Genomic DNA, 13,484 nt, shown 5'->3' with positions numbered 1-13,484 from the left:
CTGGTGATGTCTGGAGACATTTCTGGTTGTCATGACTGGGGGTGGGTGCTATTGGCATCGGGTGGACAGAAATTAACCATGCAGTGCATGGAGAAGGTCCATAACAGAGAATGATTGGGCCTTAAAAGTCCACAGTCACACCCAGTTCCATTCAGCCTCCTGAAGACATGAGCCTCTAGAAGAGACTTCTTCATGGCGTGAGTAAAATTTCCTTCGCTATGAAATGTCTCTGATTCAAATGTAGATTCTTAGGCTCTGTTTCCAAACTGAAGAGGTCAGAATCTTGGAGGTGATGCCTAGGAACCAGAGTTTTATTTAAAGGGCAGCAGAGGGTGAGATGGTTAGATAGCATCACCGACTGTGAATCGGGAAATTCTGGGAGATAGCGAAGGACAGGGAAGCCTGGCATGCTACAGTCCATGGGTTGCAAAGAGTCGGACATGACTTAGCCACTGAACAACAGCAACAGTCCAGTTGTCTATGGGGCATTCCAGGTGGCACAGTAGTAAAAAAAAAAAAAAAAAAACCCCACCTGCCAATGCAGGAGACGCAAGAGACTCAGGTTTGATCCTGGGTTGGGAAGATCCTGCTGGAGAAGGGAATAGCAACCCGCTCCGATATTCTTGCTTGGGAAATCCCATGAACAGAGGAGCCTGGCAGGCTATAGTCCATGGGGTCGCAAACAGTCGAACAAAACTGGGTGACTGCGCACACACGTGGGTATCTTGTTATCTAACTTGGATCTCTCCTTTGCTCTCTGAAACTGGGAGAACCACATCCTTCTAGAACATTCCAATAGAACTGGCTTACCAGGGGGAACTGAGGCTCCCCACCCTCACAGAAGGGGCAGTTGGGAGATTCTAGGAAGCTCCAACTTGGGGCACATACCTTGTATCTGTCTCCATCAGAACTGCCTTTCTTTTATTGTTGTTCTGAGTTTTGGCCATGTCGTGTGGCATACAAGATCCTTAGTTCCCCGACCAGGGATCAAACCTGTGCCTCTGCATGCAACCATGGAGTCTTAAGCCCTGGACTGGCAGGGAAGGCCCACAACTGCTTTTCACTGAACAAGGGAATTTGAATTCCAAAATATCAGATGTTTCCATGCCCCACTGCCGGCAGTGTGAAGTGAAAGCAAAACCAAGACATCTCCGATTGCTTCTGCCTTCCAACCCTCCACTCCCGCCCGAGGGCTCCTGTGGCCTGTGGACCTGAGCGCAGACACTGATGCAGGGACTTCTCGCAGTGTGGCTGCAGCTCTGCAGCCTCTTCCCAGAAAGGAGTTGGGTGGGGGCGGGTGCTGATGTCAGCCCAGCACTCCCTCTCATTTAGTGACTGTCCATTGTGATGGTGGGAAGAATGACTATGTAATTACAGACTGCATAATCATAGAAACTGTTCTGTGTAATTGCAGGATTAGGAACTGAATAATTATAATGCAGTGTAACAAATTACGGAATGAAATGTAATCTCTCGTAGACATCACAGTCATGTTACACCCTCCAGGGACTGAGTATGCATTTTGCTGACTTTCTCTGAGAGAGCCTGCTGTGTTGGCAGGTGTCATGACGAAGAGGTGTGGGGAGACAGTGGGGTTACGTAGTTTAAGGGGGAGCCGAGGGTTCAGGTGAGAGTGGAGGGTGGGGTGAGTATAAGGAAGGTGGTGATAGAGTTTAGCCTAAGGTTGGGAGAAGTGAGAAGAACCAGGAGGGGAAGTTGAAGAAAAACGGATTAAGTCCTGTACCATCCTCGTGGTCCAGTAGCTAAGACTCTGAGGTCCTAATCCAGGGGGCCTGTGTTCCCATCCCTGGTCAGGGAACTATATCCCACACGTTGCAACTGAGAGTTTGAATGCCACAACTAAAAAGCCCACATGCCTCAACTAAGACCCAACTCAGCCAAATAAATAAAAAATAAATATTTTTTTTAAAAATGGATTAAGTCAGGGGTTGGCAAACTATGGCCTGAGGGCCAAATCTGGCCAGCCATGTTTCATCGTTGTTGTTTTTTTTTTTAAACTGGGACTTCCCTGGTTGTCCAGTGGTTAAGAATCTGCCTTGTAGTACAGGGGACTCAGGTTCGATCCCTGGTCAGGGAACTAAGATCCCACATGCCCTGGGGATGCTACTGAACCTTTGAGCCACAGCAAGTGGCGCCAGAGGTAAAGAATCTGCCTGCCAATGCAGGAGACACGAGATATGGTCTTGATCCCTGGGTTGGGAAGATTCCTCTGGAGGAGGAAATAGCAACCCAATCCAGTATTCTTGACTGGAAAATCCCCAGTATGGTAATTCTGTTTAATTTTTTGAGGACCTCTCATCCAATGCTCCATAGTGGCTACACTAAAAAAAAATATTTTAAAGCGTTTATTTATTTATCAGGTCCCAGTTGGGTGGAGGAGCCTGGTGGGCTGTAGTCCGTGGGGTCGCTAAGAGTCGGACACGACTGAGCAACTTGACTTTCACTTTTCACTTTCATGCATTGGAGAAGGAAATGGCAACCCACTCCAGTGTTCTTGCCTGGAGAATCCCAGGGACGGGGGAGCCTGGTGGGCTGCCGTCTGTGGGGTCGCACAGAGTCAGACACGACTGAAGCAACTTAGCAGCAGCAGCAGCAGCAGGCAGGATCCTTGTTGCAGAGTCAGTAGTTGTGGCACACAGGGTTCATTGCCCCATGGCATGTGGGATCTTAGTTCCCCAACCAGGGACCAAATGACTGTCTCCTACATTGGAAGGTGGATTCTCAACCACTGGACCACGAGGGAAGTCCGCGTTTCCTTCTTTCCCTCCCCATTTCTTTTTAAAAATTTACTTATTTTATTTTTGGCTGTGCTGAGTCTTCCTTGCTTCGAGGGCTTTTTTCCCAGTTGCCGTGAGCGGGAGCTCCTCTCTAGCTGCGGTGTGCGGGCTTCTCATTGTGGTGGCCTCTCCTGTTGCAGAGCGCAGGTTCCGGGCCCGAGGGCTTCAGTAGTCGCAGTACACAGGCTCAGTAGTTGTGGCTCACAGGCTTAGTTACTCTGCAGCATGTGGGAGCTCCTGAGATGAGGGATCCAACCTGTATCTCCTGCACTGGCAGGCAGATTCTTTACCACTGAGCCAGCAGGGAAGCCCCCGATTTCTTTTTTAAAAATTATTTACTGTTCATTTTGGTGAAACTCACATAATATCAAAGTAACCAATGAAAGTGTACAATTTAATGCCATTTGATACATTCGCCAAGTTATGCGAACATTTTCATCACCCCAGTGGAAACCCAGTACTCTTGAGCAGGCACTCCCCAATGTCCCCTCCCTGCAGCCCCTGGCAATCTGCTTTCTGTCTCCTCCTCTGGACATTTCATATGAATGGAATCATATCTGTGCAGTCTCTTCCGTCTTATTTCTTTCATCACCATGCTTTTTAGGGTCATCCACATTGTTCATGCATCAGTGCTTCTTTCCTTTTTAAAGCCAAGTAACACTCCACCGGATGGATGGACTGCACTTCATCCACTCATCTGTTGATGGACACCTGGGGTTGTTTCCAGCCCCTGACCAGTGTGAGCAGTGCTCCCCTGAACTAGAGCAGCTTGTTTTTCCGAGCAAAGTTCTATCGTCACTGAACCCTGCCATCATTCACATGTGGCTGCTTTCATGCTACAGTGGCAAAGTTGAAGAGTGGTGTCAGAAACGGTGTGGCCTAAGATATGTACTAGTTGACTCTTTACAGAAAAAAATTTGTTGACTCCTGAGTGAATGAGTTTGGGAGCTGGGTCACCTGGGAGAAACTGCTAGGTTTTTTTTTTTTTTACTCAATATGTATTTTTTATTGTTGGTGACAACGTGTTAATTTCTGCTGTACAGCAAAGTGATTCAATTATACATATATATGTATATTCTTTTTTAAAAATATCCTTTGCACGATGGTTTATCGTGTTATATGTGTGTTAGTTGCTCAGTCGTGTCCATGTGACCCCATGGACTGTAGCCTGCCAGGCTTCTCTGAGAAAGAGGTTTCCCAGGCAAGAATACTGAGTAGATTGCTATTTCCTGCTCCAGGGGAACGTCCCACATCCAAGGACTGAACCCTGGTCCCCCACACTGCTGCAGATTCTTTACCATCTGAGCCACCAGGGATGCTCTTATGGTTTATCATAGGATATTGAATATAGTTCTCTGTGCTTGTAGAAACTTCTGGTTTTGCCCCAGTAACATTCTTAACTATAACTATGGTTGAGAAAATGGCCGCAAAGAGCACACTTCCCAGCATCCTTTGCAACTAGGTACACGCCAGAGGGAGGTTCTGGTCGGAGGACTCCTAATGGAAGCAATGGTCACAGCCTCTTGGTCTTGCCTGAAGGGATGACATTTGACCTCCTCAGGCCTTCCCCCTTTACCACCAGCTGGAGCAGACATCTTGGACCCTGAGGGAGAAGAAGCAAGATGAAAAGATGGTTCTGCATGGCCATATCAGCCCTGGTAATATAATATAATTGTTATGCTCCGAGCCCATATCTCCGAACCGACGGAGAGAGCAAGTCCACCACAGTAATGCAAAAACAAGAAGGGAGTTTATCTCTAGCGTGCTAGGGCTCAAGTCTCATCCCACACAAGGGAATCCGACAAGAGCAGCGAACAAAGGAGTATGGCGGCTTATATACAGGCAGTTCTTTGTCTCAGTTACAGGAGTAGCTGGCGTTACATGATTGGCCAGGCAGGATGAGCGCATATCCTGTCTCTTTCTGGTAAACATGACTCAGGTCCTAGAGACCGTCGTTTGGTCCCTAACATTCCCCCCTGTCCTTAGATCATATAGAGGAATCTTCCTCTCGGTCCTGAGACACAGTTTGATATTGTTGTTGAAGCACAAACAGCTGTACGGTATTTATGCGTTCCTTCACAAAGGCTACAGGTCTATTGATAATGCATGGGCCAAAGGTAAGCATTAGTAAAATACTAGCAGGGGTCCCAGCAAGGTGGAGATTAAGGTAGTCAGCCAAGGGGATTGTTGAAACCAAGATTCAAACCATCCCTGTTGAGCCTCACGTTCTCGTTTACATTGGGCTAGTCCTTCTCTCACTTTGGCCATAGATTGTCTAACTATTCCTGTATGATCCACATAGAAACAGCACTCTTCTCCTAGCGCAGCACAGAGTCCCCCTTGTTGCAGAAAGAGCAGATCTAATCCCCTCCTGTTTGCTTTTTTCTGGATTGAACCTTATTCTGATTTGTGCATAATTGCAACTTTCACAGCTAAAAGTTGGATCTCCAAGGACCCTAGGGAGGGGCTTGGCAAATGAAAAATTAAGTAAATCTCGATTTTTTACTTCCCAGGGCCGAGGTCCATCATTAGAAGTAACACAATCCCAAGTTTTACAATAAGAGTCTTGTGCCCCCCCACAGAACCCTTGTTCTCAGAGATAACCCCTAGCCCAAGGCACATTTACCATCGGCTTAAGGTCAAAGTATAAGTCTGGCCACCATGTGTTTGGTGGATGTATTGCGGTAGTGGAGTTTAGCACCTCTCGTGTTAGTCCGTTTTGCAGCTTCCAGGTGATTTTGACGGGTTGATGCAGGTTCACGCTGGCAACTCCAGAGCAGAGTAACTGGGTCATCTACAAGAGGGCCCAGCCGAGTTGTCCTGGTCCTTTTGGCGCCTTCGAAGCTTTAGCCTCAAGGGGTTGGACGGGTGCAGAGATGCTTTCCATTCTTTTTTAGCGTCTTCTTGCTCTGCTGAAGCAGCTGGGCGTACGTGGTTGCAATGCACCCAAGGCCCGATACTGTCAACCTTTAGGGCAGTTGGGGTGGTAAGAAGAACAACATAAGGACCCTTCCATTTGGGTTCTAGTGCCTTGGTTTGGTGTCTTTTGACCCACACCCAGTCTCCTGGGCCAATGTCATGTGAGGGAATAGTTCCCTTATTTTGACCCACATGTATTTCCCGGAGCAGTTTCCAGACACAAGAGTGCACCTTGCTTAAGGCCATCAAGGCCTCTTGGAGTTGCCCCAACGTGGGAGGCGGCAGTTTTTTCCCTTCAAATATTGGACATACAGGGGGAGGTCTCCCATACAGAATCTCAAATGGGGTCAGATTAAGTTGATAAGGAGTATTACGCACACGGAAGAGGGTGAAGGGAAGGAGGGTCACCCAGTCCCCGCCAGTCTCTATAGCCAATTTAGTTAAAGTTCCTTTTAGAGTCCGATTTATTTTTTCTACTTGCCCTGAGCTCTGTGGACTGTATTCACAATGTAACTTCCATTTGGTCCCCAGGGCTAGGGCAAGGCTCTGAACTATTTGACTCACAAAGGCAGGTCCATTATCAGAGCCGATGGTCACTGGCAGGCCAAACCTGGGAACTATTTCTTCTAAAATCTTTTTTGCCACTATCATCGCGGTTTTTCCCATTGTAGGAAAAATTCTACCCACCCTGAGAAGGTATCCACCAACACTAACAAGTACCGGTAACCATACTTGCCTGGCCTTACCTCGGTGAAATCTATTTCCCAGTGTTGCCCTGGTCCTTTTCCCCGATACCTCAGTCCTGCATGTTGTCCTTTTCCTGGCCTCATCTGTTGACACGCCTTACAAGCATGCACTATGTTCTTTACAGTTGTCTGGTGCCGGGGAAATCGCAGGCGCGCAGTTTGAAAGAGCATCAGAGTCTTCTTTTCTCCCAGATGAGTAGACAAGTGCAAATGCTCACATAGTTGCTGTCCCAACTGAGCAGGGAGTATCAAGTAGCCGTCTGAGTCTCGGTACCATCCATCTTTATCTTTTTGAAGGTTGGTGTGTTTTGGATCTAAGCAAAGTCTGTGGATGAATACTCAGGGGTTGGGGGCAAAGTTCCCATACCTGGAGGTGGAAGTCCGATCGCCAACACAGGGGTGATGAAATCTTTATCAGCTACTTTTTGAGCTGCCAGGTCTGCGGCACGATTCCCTCGTGCCGTGGGGCTGTCACCCTTCTGATGTCCAGGTACGTGTACTATTGACACAGCCCGAGGCATCTGTACAGCCTCTAAAAGTCTACGGATTTTAGGCAAGTTTTTAATTTTTTTTTTTTTTTTAGCTGTCAAAAGCCCCCATTCCCGATATATCGGGCCCTGGATGTGTACCATGCCAAAAGCATAGCGACTGTCAGTGAAAATAGTTATTCTTTTTTTTTTTTTTTTTTGGCTCTCTCTAATGCTTGAATCAGGGCAATTAACTCTGCCTTTTGTGCTGAGGTATCCGGGGGAAGGGCCTCTGCCCATATCGTCCGTCCAGAGTCATCTACTACTGCAGCTCCCGCCCGTCTCTGTCCATCTTTTACGTAACTGTTGCCGTCTGTGAACCATCTTAGCTCACTGTTATCCGGTGGAGTATCGGTTAAGTCCTTTCGCATTGCTGTTACCCCGGCCAGTATCTCATCACAATCATGGAGGGGGCTATTTTCCCCCGGATTGGGCAAAAGAGTGGCCAGATTTAGAGTGCAGGGCGTTTGGAAATGAATCCGTGGGGTGTCAAGTAGCAAGGCCTGGTAGCGCGTCAAGTGGGCATTAGAAATCCATTTACCTGGGGGTTGCTTTAAAACTCTCTCTATGGCATGAGGAGTGTAGACCAAGAGTCTCTGTCCATAAGTCAGTTTATCAGCATCGTGGACTAAGAGCGTGGTGGCCGCGATGATATGGAGGCAAGGTGGCCATCCGGCTGCCACTGGGTCCAGTCTCTTGGAAAGGTAAGCTACAGGTCGCTTCCATGGTCCCCATCTCTGTGTTAGTACCCCTTTTCCTATCCCCCGCTTTCATCTACAAATGATTGGAAAAGCTTAGATGGATCAGGGAGGGCAAGGGCAGGAGCCTCTAGCAAGGCTCGCCTGAGCTCTTGGAAGGCCTCTTTCATTGGCTCAGTCCATTTCCAGTCCTTGTTTTTTTGGTCCCCTCATATAGGGGCCTGGCCTTTTCTGCAAACCCCAAGATCCATAACCGGCAATATCCCACCGTTTACAGAAATTTTTTCACTTGTCTAGGGTTAGCCGGCTCAGGGATCTGGAGGATGGTTTCTTTCATAGCCTGTGTTAGCCGCCTCTGGCCCTGTTTTATCTTATAACCAAGGTATGTAACCTCTTGCTTGGCAATCTGGGCCTTTTTGGCACTAGCCCGGTAACCTAAAGTCCCCAAGGTTTGGAGAAGGTCACCTGTTGCCTCTTGGCACTCTTTTTCTGTAGCCGCCGCCAGCATAAGGTCATCAACATATTGTAATAAAACAATGGTAGGGTGTTCAACCCGATACTCACGGAGGTCTTCGTCCAGGGCCTCATTAAATAACGTGGGCGAGTTTTTGAAACCCTGTGGTAAGCGAGTCCATGTCAGCTGCACAGGGGTCTGACTACCGTCTTCCTGCCATTCGAAGGCAAAGATCTCTTGGCTTGCGGGGGCAAGAGGCAAACTAAAAAAGGCATCTTTTAAATCTAAAACAGTGTACCAAATGTAGTTTGGAGGCAAGTTGCTTAGCAATGTATAAGGGTTAGGAACCATAGGATGAATATCATTTACCCTTTTGTTGACTTCTCGTAGATCTTGAACCGGTCTAAAATCAGTTCCCCCAGGCTTTTTCACAGGCAACAGGGGAGTGTTCCATGGGGACTGGCACCTTTTCAGGACCCCAGCGTCTATGAGGCATTGTATATGAGGAGTAATTCCTTGTCGAGCCTCCTGACTCATGGGATACTGTCGTACCCTCACCAGGGAAGCACTGGCTTTCAGTTCCACAATGATAGGGGGCCTCTGTTTGGCTAGTCCCATTCCTGCAGTTTCAGCCCAGGCCTGAGGGTATCTTTGAACCCATGGTTGTACTTCGGGGCTTATTGTCGCTGGGGCCTCTGGCAAGTAGAGTCTGTATTTATCTTTTAATGCCAGAGACAGGACCTGAAGAGGATGCCGGGTCCCATCTAGAACTGACACTTGTCCGTGGTCGAAATGAATTTGGGCATTTACTTTAGACAGTAAATCTCTTCCCAACAAGGACGCTGGACACTCAGGTATCACCAGAAAAGAATGGGTTACCTGGTGGGCCCCCAAGTTCACATGCCGTTTTATAGTCCATCCATATCGTTTAGTCCTGGTTGCTCTCTGCACCTAGCTACTTTTTTAGACATGGGTCCATCTTTTTGGTTTAAGACTGAGTATTGGGCTCCCATGTCTACCATGAAGCCAACCGGTTTCTCCTCCACATTTATAGTTACCCAGGACTCGAGGAGGGGCTTCAAACCCTGACCCCCCTAGTCGCTATCCTCACCCGCATAGAGAATATGACTGTCTGGAGAGGGAGTCTCGTTTTTGGGGTTTTTGGGCCCCTCTTTTTGATTTTTACGGTTTTCTTCAGCTCTAAATTTTCTTTTTTTTCTTCTAATGCGGTCCTCTCTCTCTTCTGGGGTCTCTCTATGATTAAAAACTCTCTCGGCTGCCCTCACTAGATCTTGCAAGGATTGTTCATTTAACCTCTCTATCTTTTGTAACTTTTTTTTAATATCGGGGCTGCTTGATTTACAAATGCTAACATAACTGCCGCTCGTGACTCATCTGCCTGTGGGTCCATAGGGGTATACTGTCTAAAAGCTTCTATTATCCTTTTCAGGAAGGCTGCTGGGCTCTCATTTGGCTCTTGTCTCACTGGATTTATTTTGGCCAAATTAGTTGGCTTTCTGGCGGCCCCTCTAAGGCCAGCCATGAGAGTCTGACGGTACACTCGGAGGCGCTCCTTACCTTCAGCGCGTTTGAAGTCCCAGTTGGGTTGCACCAAGGGGAACCCTTTCTCAATGAGGTTAGGCTGTATTGTGGGCCTCCCATCCACCCCTGGCACATTTTTCCGGGCTTCTGACAGGATCCGTTCGCGCTCCTCTGTAGTAAAAAGTACCTGTAACAGTTGCTGACAGTCATCCCAAGTGGGATTGTGAGTAAACAGGATAGACTCTAAAAGATCAATAAGACCCTGCGGTTTTTCAGAGAAGGAGGGAGTCTGGGTTTTCCAATCGTACAAATCACTAGTGGAGAAGGGCCAATACTGATATGTCCGTTTTCTACCCTCTCTGGCTGGCCCCGCCCAGACCGGAAACGCATGAATGGTGGAGGAGGGAACCTCGGGGTCTTTTTCTGCTACGCCGGCCATTTTTTTTTTTTTTTTTTTTTTTTGCCTTTTTCCGAGTTTCCTAGGTGGGGCCCCTTTTTCTGGGAGGAGCTGAAGGCTTGGTTTTCTTTTTGGCTTCTCCCGATGAAACCTGTGGAACCTGTGGAAGCAAGGGCGGGGAAGAGGGAAGGGAAGTGAGGGGCTGAAAAACAAAAGGTTTTAGCCAGGCCAGGGGTTTTTTACCAGGTCCTGTCAGACTAAAATGTATGGAGTTTGGTCTGGCTGGGTGTCCTGAAGGGTAGGGGGTGAGCACCTTCTCTCTGACCGCTTGAATAGTAGGCAGGCTGAAGGTGCCTTCTTGCGGCCAGCTGACATCAAAAGCAGGCCACTCGGCAGAACAAAAAGTTACTAACTTGCTTTTTTTCACCAGCAATGATAGATTCTGTGCTCTAGACTTGAAATCAGAGAAGTGGTTAATCATAAGAGATAAAGGAGTAGAAGTTGTTTGTCCCATGATCACAGGAAAGTACACTGGGAGCCAACAGAGCTCACAAAGAGCAACGCAGACACCATGAATAGACAAACAGATAACAAACGCAAGGTGGCCACCGACAATGCACTCAATCTTACCTGCAGGGTGTTCACAGAGCCAGCCGCCTCCCCAGCACAAAACCAGGCCCCGGCCTTACGCTGACTTAATCCAGTAACCAGAGCCAGCTGCCTCCCCAGCACGAAACTAGGCCCCGGCCTTACGCTGACTTGCCTCTGCGCTTTACAGCCAGATGCCTCCCCAGTAAGATACTAGGCCTCGGACTTAATCTGGGCTTCTGCAACGTTAGCACCGGTGCTCAGAGCTCTTATCTCCTAACGAGGTTACTCCCTTCTACCAGGAGAGTTGTCCTCCCCGGCGGGACGGAGATCCCGGACGAGCCCCCAAATGTTATGCTCCGAGCCCGTATCTCCAAACCGACCGAGAGAGCAAGTCCACCACAGTAATGCAAAAACAAGAAGGGAGTTTATCTCTAGCGCGCTAGGGCTCAAGTCTCATCCCACACAAGGGAATCCGACAAGAGCAGCGAACAAAGGAGTATGGCGGCTTATATACAGGCAGTTCTTTGTCTCAGTTACAGGAGTAGCTGGCGTTACATGATTGGCCAGGCAGGATGAGCGCATATCCTGTCTCTTTCTGGTAAATATGACTCAGGTCCTAGAGACCGTCGTTTGGTCCCTAACAATAATATAATATGATATGAGAGCTCACTGTGGCTCTCATTTTCATTCTATGGTTACCAGAAGTGTGTGCCTTTCCATGTGTGTATCAGCCATCAGGTTTTCCATTCAGGAAATTCCTATACATGCTTTAATGTATGTTCTATAGGGTGTGATCTGTCCCTTACTAATTCAGGGTTCTTTACAGATCCTATTCTTTTCTTTTTCCTTCTGGCCGCACTGGGTCTTTGTTGTGGCATGAGGGCTGTTTGTTGTGGGGCTCTGGCTTTCTCTAGCTGCAACACTCAGACTTAGTTGCTCCACATCATATGGGAGCTTAACTTCCCAGCCAGGGATGAAACCCAAGTGGTCTGCATTGGAAGGTGGATTCTTAACCCCTGGACCACTAGAGAAGTCCTGATACTATTCTCTTTTTGGTCAGGTGCGGTGCACACATATGCTCCCAATATTTGTTTGCCATTTCACGCTCTTCACAGTGTCTTTGATGAACTGAAATACTTCATTTTAATGAAGTTGAGCTGATCATCTTTTCCTGTATCTTCCTTTCATGCTTGTTCTGTCTCTTTGAAAAAGTTTTCCTGGCGCCAACGTCACAAAGCTATTCTCTTACACTGACTCCTAAAATCTTCTATCATTTGGCTTTTCACAGTGTTTAATACGCCCAGAGTTGGGTTTTGCATATAATTTCATGTAGGGACTTCCCAAGTGGCTCAGTGGAAAGAATCTGCCTGCCAAGCAGGAGACACAGATTTAATTCTTAGGTTGGGAAGATCCCCTGAAGAAGGAAATGGCAACCTACTCCAGTATTCTTGCCTGGCAGGCTTCAGTCCATGGGGTCACCAAGAGTTGGACATGACTTAGAAGTTCAACAAGAGGAGTTTCATGTTGGGTAAACCAGGGCCCTCAAATGCTTTGCTTTTAATTTTTGACATAGAAACCCCATTTCTGTTTTTATGAAAATCATCAGTGGAGCCTCTGTGAACTTCTGGCAGGATTATCTTCCATTTATTTCTGATGTTGGATTATACTCTATTGTCATTCAGTTCCAATGCATTTTTTCCAGAAGAAAAAAAGGCAGACCCAAATGCCCAAACTCCTGTAAGCCTCAGGATTAGGGTGGGAATTTAAAACCAAAGGGAGTGTGGTCATAGTTGGGGAACCCCCAAGATGTCCCCCAGTGATCTCTGCCTGGTCTTCAAGCCCTTGTGTCATCTTCTCCCCTTGATGCAGGCTGGACATAGTGACTCCCTCCTAAATAATAGATTATAACAAAAGTAATGGGGTGTCACATCTGAGATTAGGTTACAAAGGACTGGGACGTCTATGTCTCTCTCTGATAAAGCCAGCTGCTATGTTGTGAGCTGTCCTGTGCAGAGGCCCCTGTTATAGAACTGAGGGGAGCCCCCAGCTAATGGCCAGCAAGGAGCCATCAACCTGCTAACAACCACATGAGTGAATTGGGAATTAGCTCCTCCCACAGCTGAGCTTTCACATGAAACCACAGGTTTGGCCAACATCTTGATTGTGGCCTGTGTGAGACTTTGAGGAAGAGGTGTATCCCTGACCCAGAGAAACAGTGAGATGATAAATACTGGTTGGTCTTTTTTTTCTAAAAGTATGTATATTTACTTATTTTGCTGTGCCAGGTCTTGGCTGCAGCATGCTGGATCTCTTTTAGCTGTGACTTGTGGTATCTTTAGTTACAGCACAGGAACCCTTAGTTGCAGCATGTGGGATCTTGTTCCCTGACCAGGGATCAAATCTGGGCTCTCTGCATCGGGAACTCAGAGTCTTAGCCACTGGACCATAAGGGAAGTGCCAGTATTTGTTGTTCTAAGTTGGTGCATTTGAAGGCGACTGTTACATAGTGTTAGGTTACTAATACAGAGGCCATCCCAGAGTGGAGCAAGGACAGTGAATGTGGCTGATTCTGGGGGCTGTTTACCTGGAAGCCACCATTTGCTTCATGGACTGGGTAACCTGGTGGGAGGTAGGAACCAGAACTAAAGGTCTCATTGGTCTACACCAACCCTGGAGATCCATCTCTCTTGTCAGCTTAGGTGTAGGCTTGTGACCCATTTCTGGCCAATGGTGTGCAAAAGGAGATTTCCAGAAATTTTTAACTGCCTGAGAAAAAGAGATATACACAAATGGAGTTTTGGAGCTCTGACAG

At 47.6% G+C, this 13,484-nt stretch overlaps 1 long non-coding RNA gene across 2 annotated transcripts; it reads right to left on the bottom strand.

Annotated features, from left to right (window-relative positions):
* Window positions 1-3,171: 3,171 nt before the first annotated feature.
* Window positions 3,172-11,301, bottom strand: LOC121819732 (uncharacterized). 2 transcript variants are annotated; one of them, XR_006060075.2, is made up of 3 exons: window positions 10,712-11,288; window positions 5,425-10,241; window positions 3,172-4,401 (listed from the first exon to the last, which is right to left on the bottom strand). It is a non-coding gene; the product is annotated as an uncharacterized LOC121819732 (long non-coding RNA). The 2 variants fall into 2 exon arrangements; XR_009600601.1 differs by having other exon boundaries at window positions 5,425-11,301.
* Between the last annotated feature and the right edge of the window lie 2,183 nt (window positions 11,302-13,484).

This window comes from Ovis aries, chromosome 5 (genome assembly GCF_016772045.2).
Source record: "Ovis aries strain OAR_USU_Benz2616 breed Rambouillet chromosome 5, ARS-UI_Ramb_v3.0, whole genome shotgun sequence".
NCBI classification, from domain to species: domain Eukaryota; kingdom Metazoa; phylum Chordata; class Mammalia; order Artiodactyla; family Bovidae; genus Ovis; species Ovis aries.
This window is presented reverse-complemented; position numbering and strand designations above follow the sequence as displayed.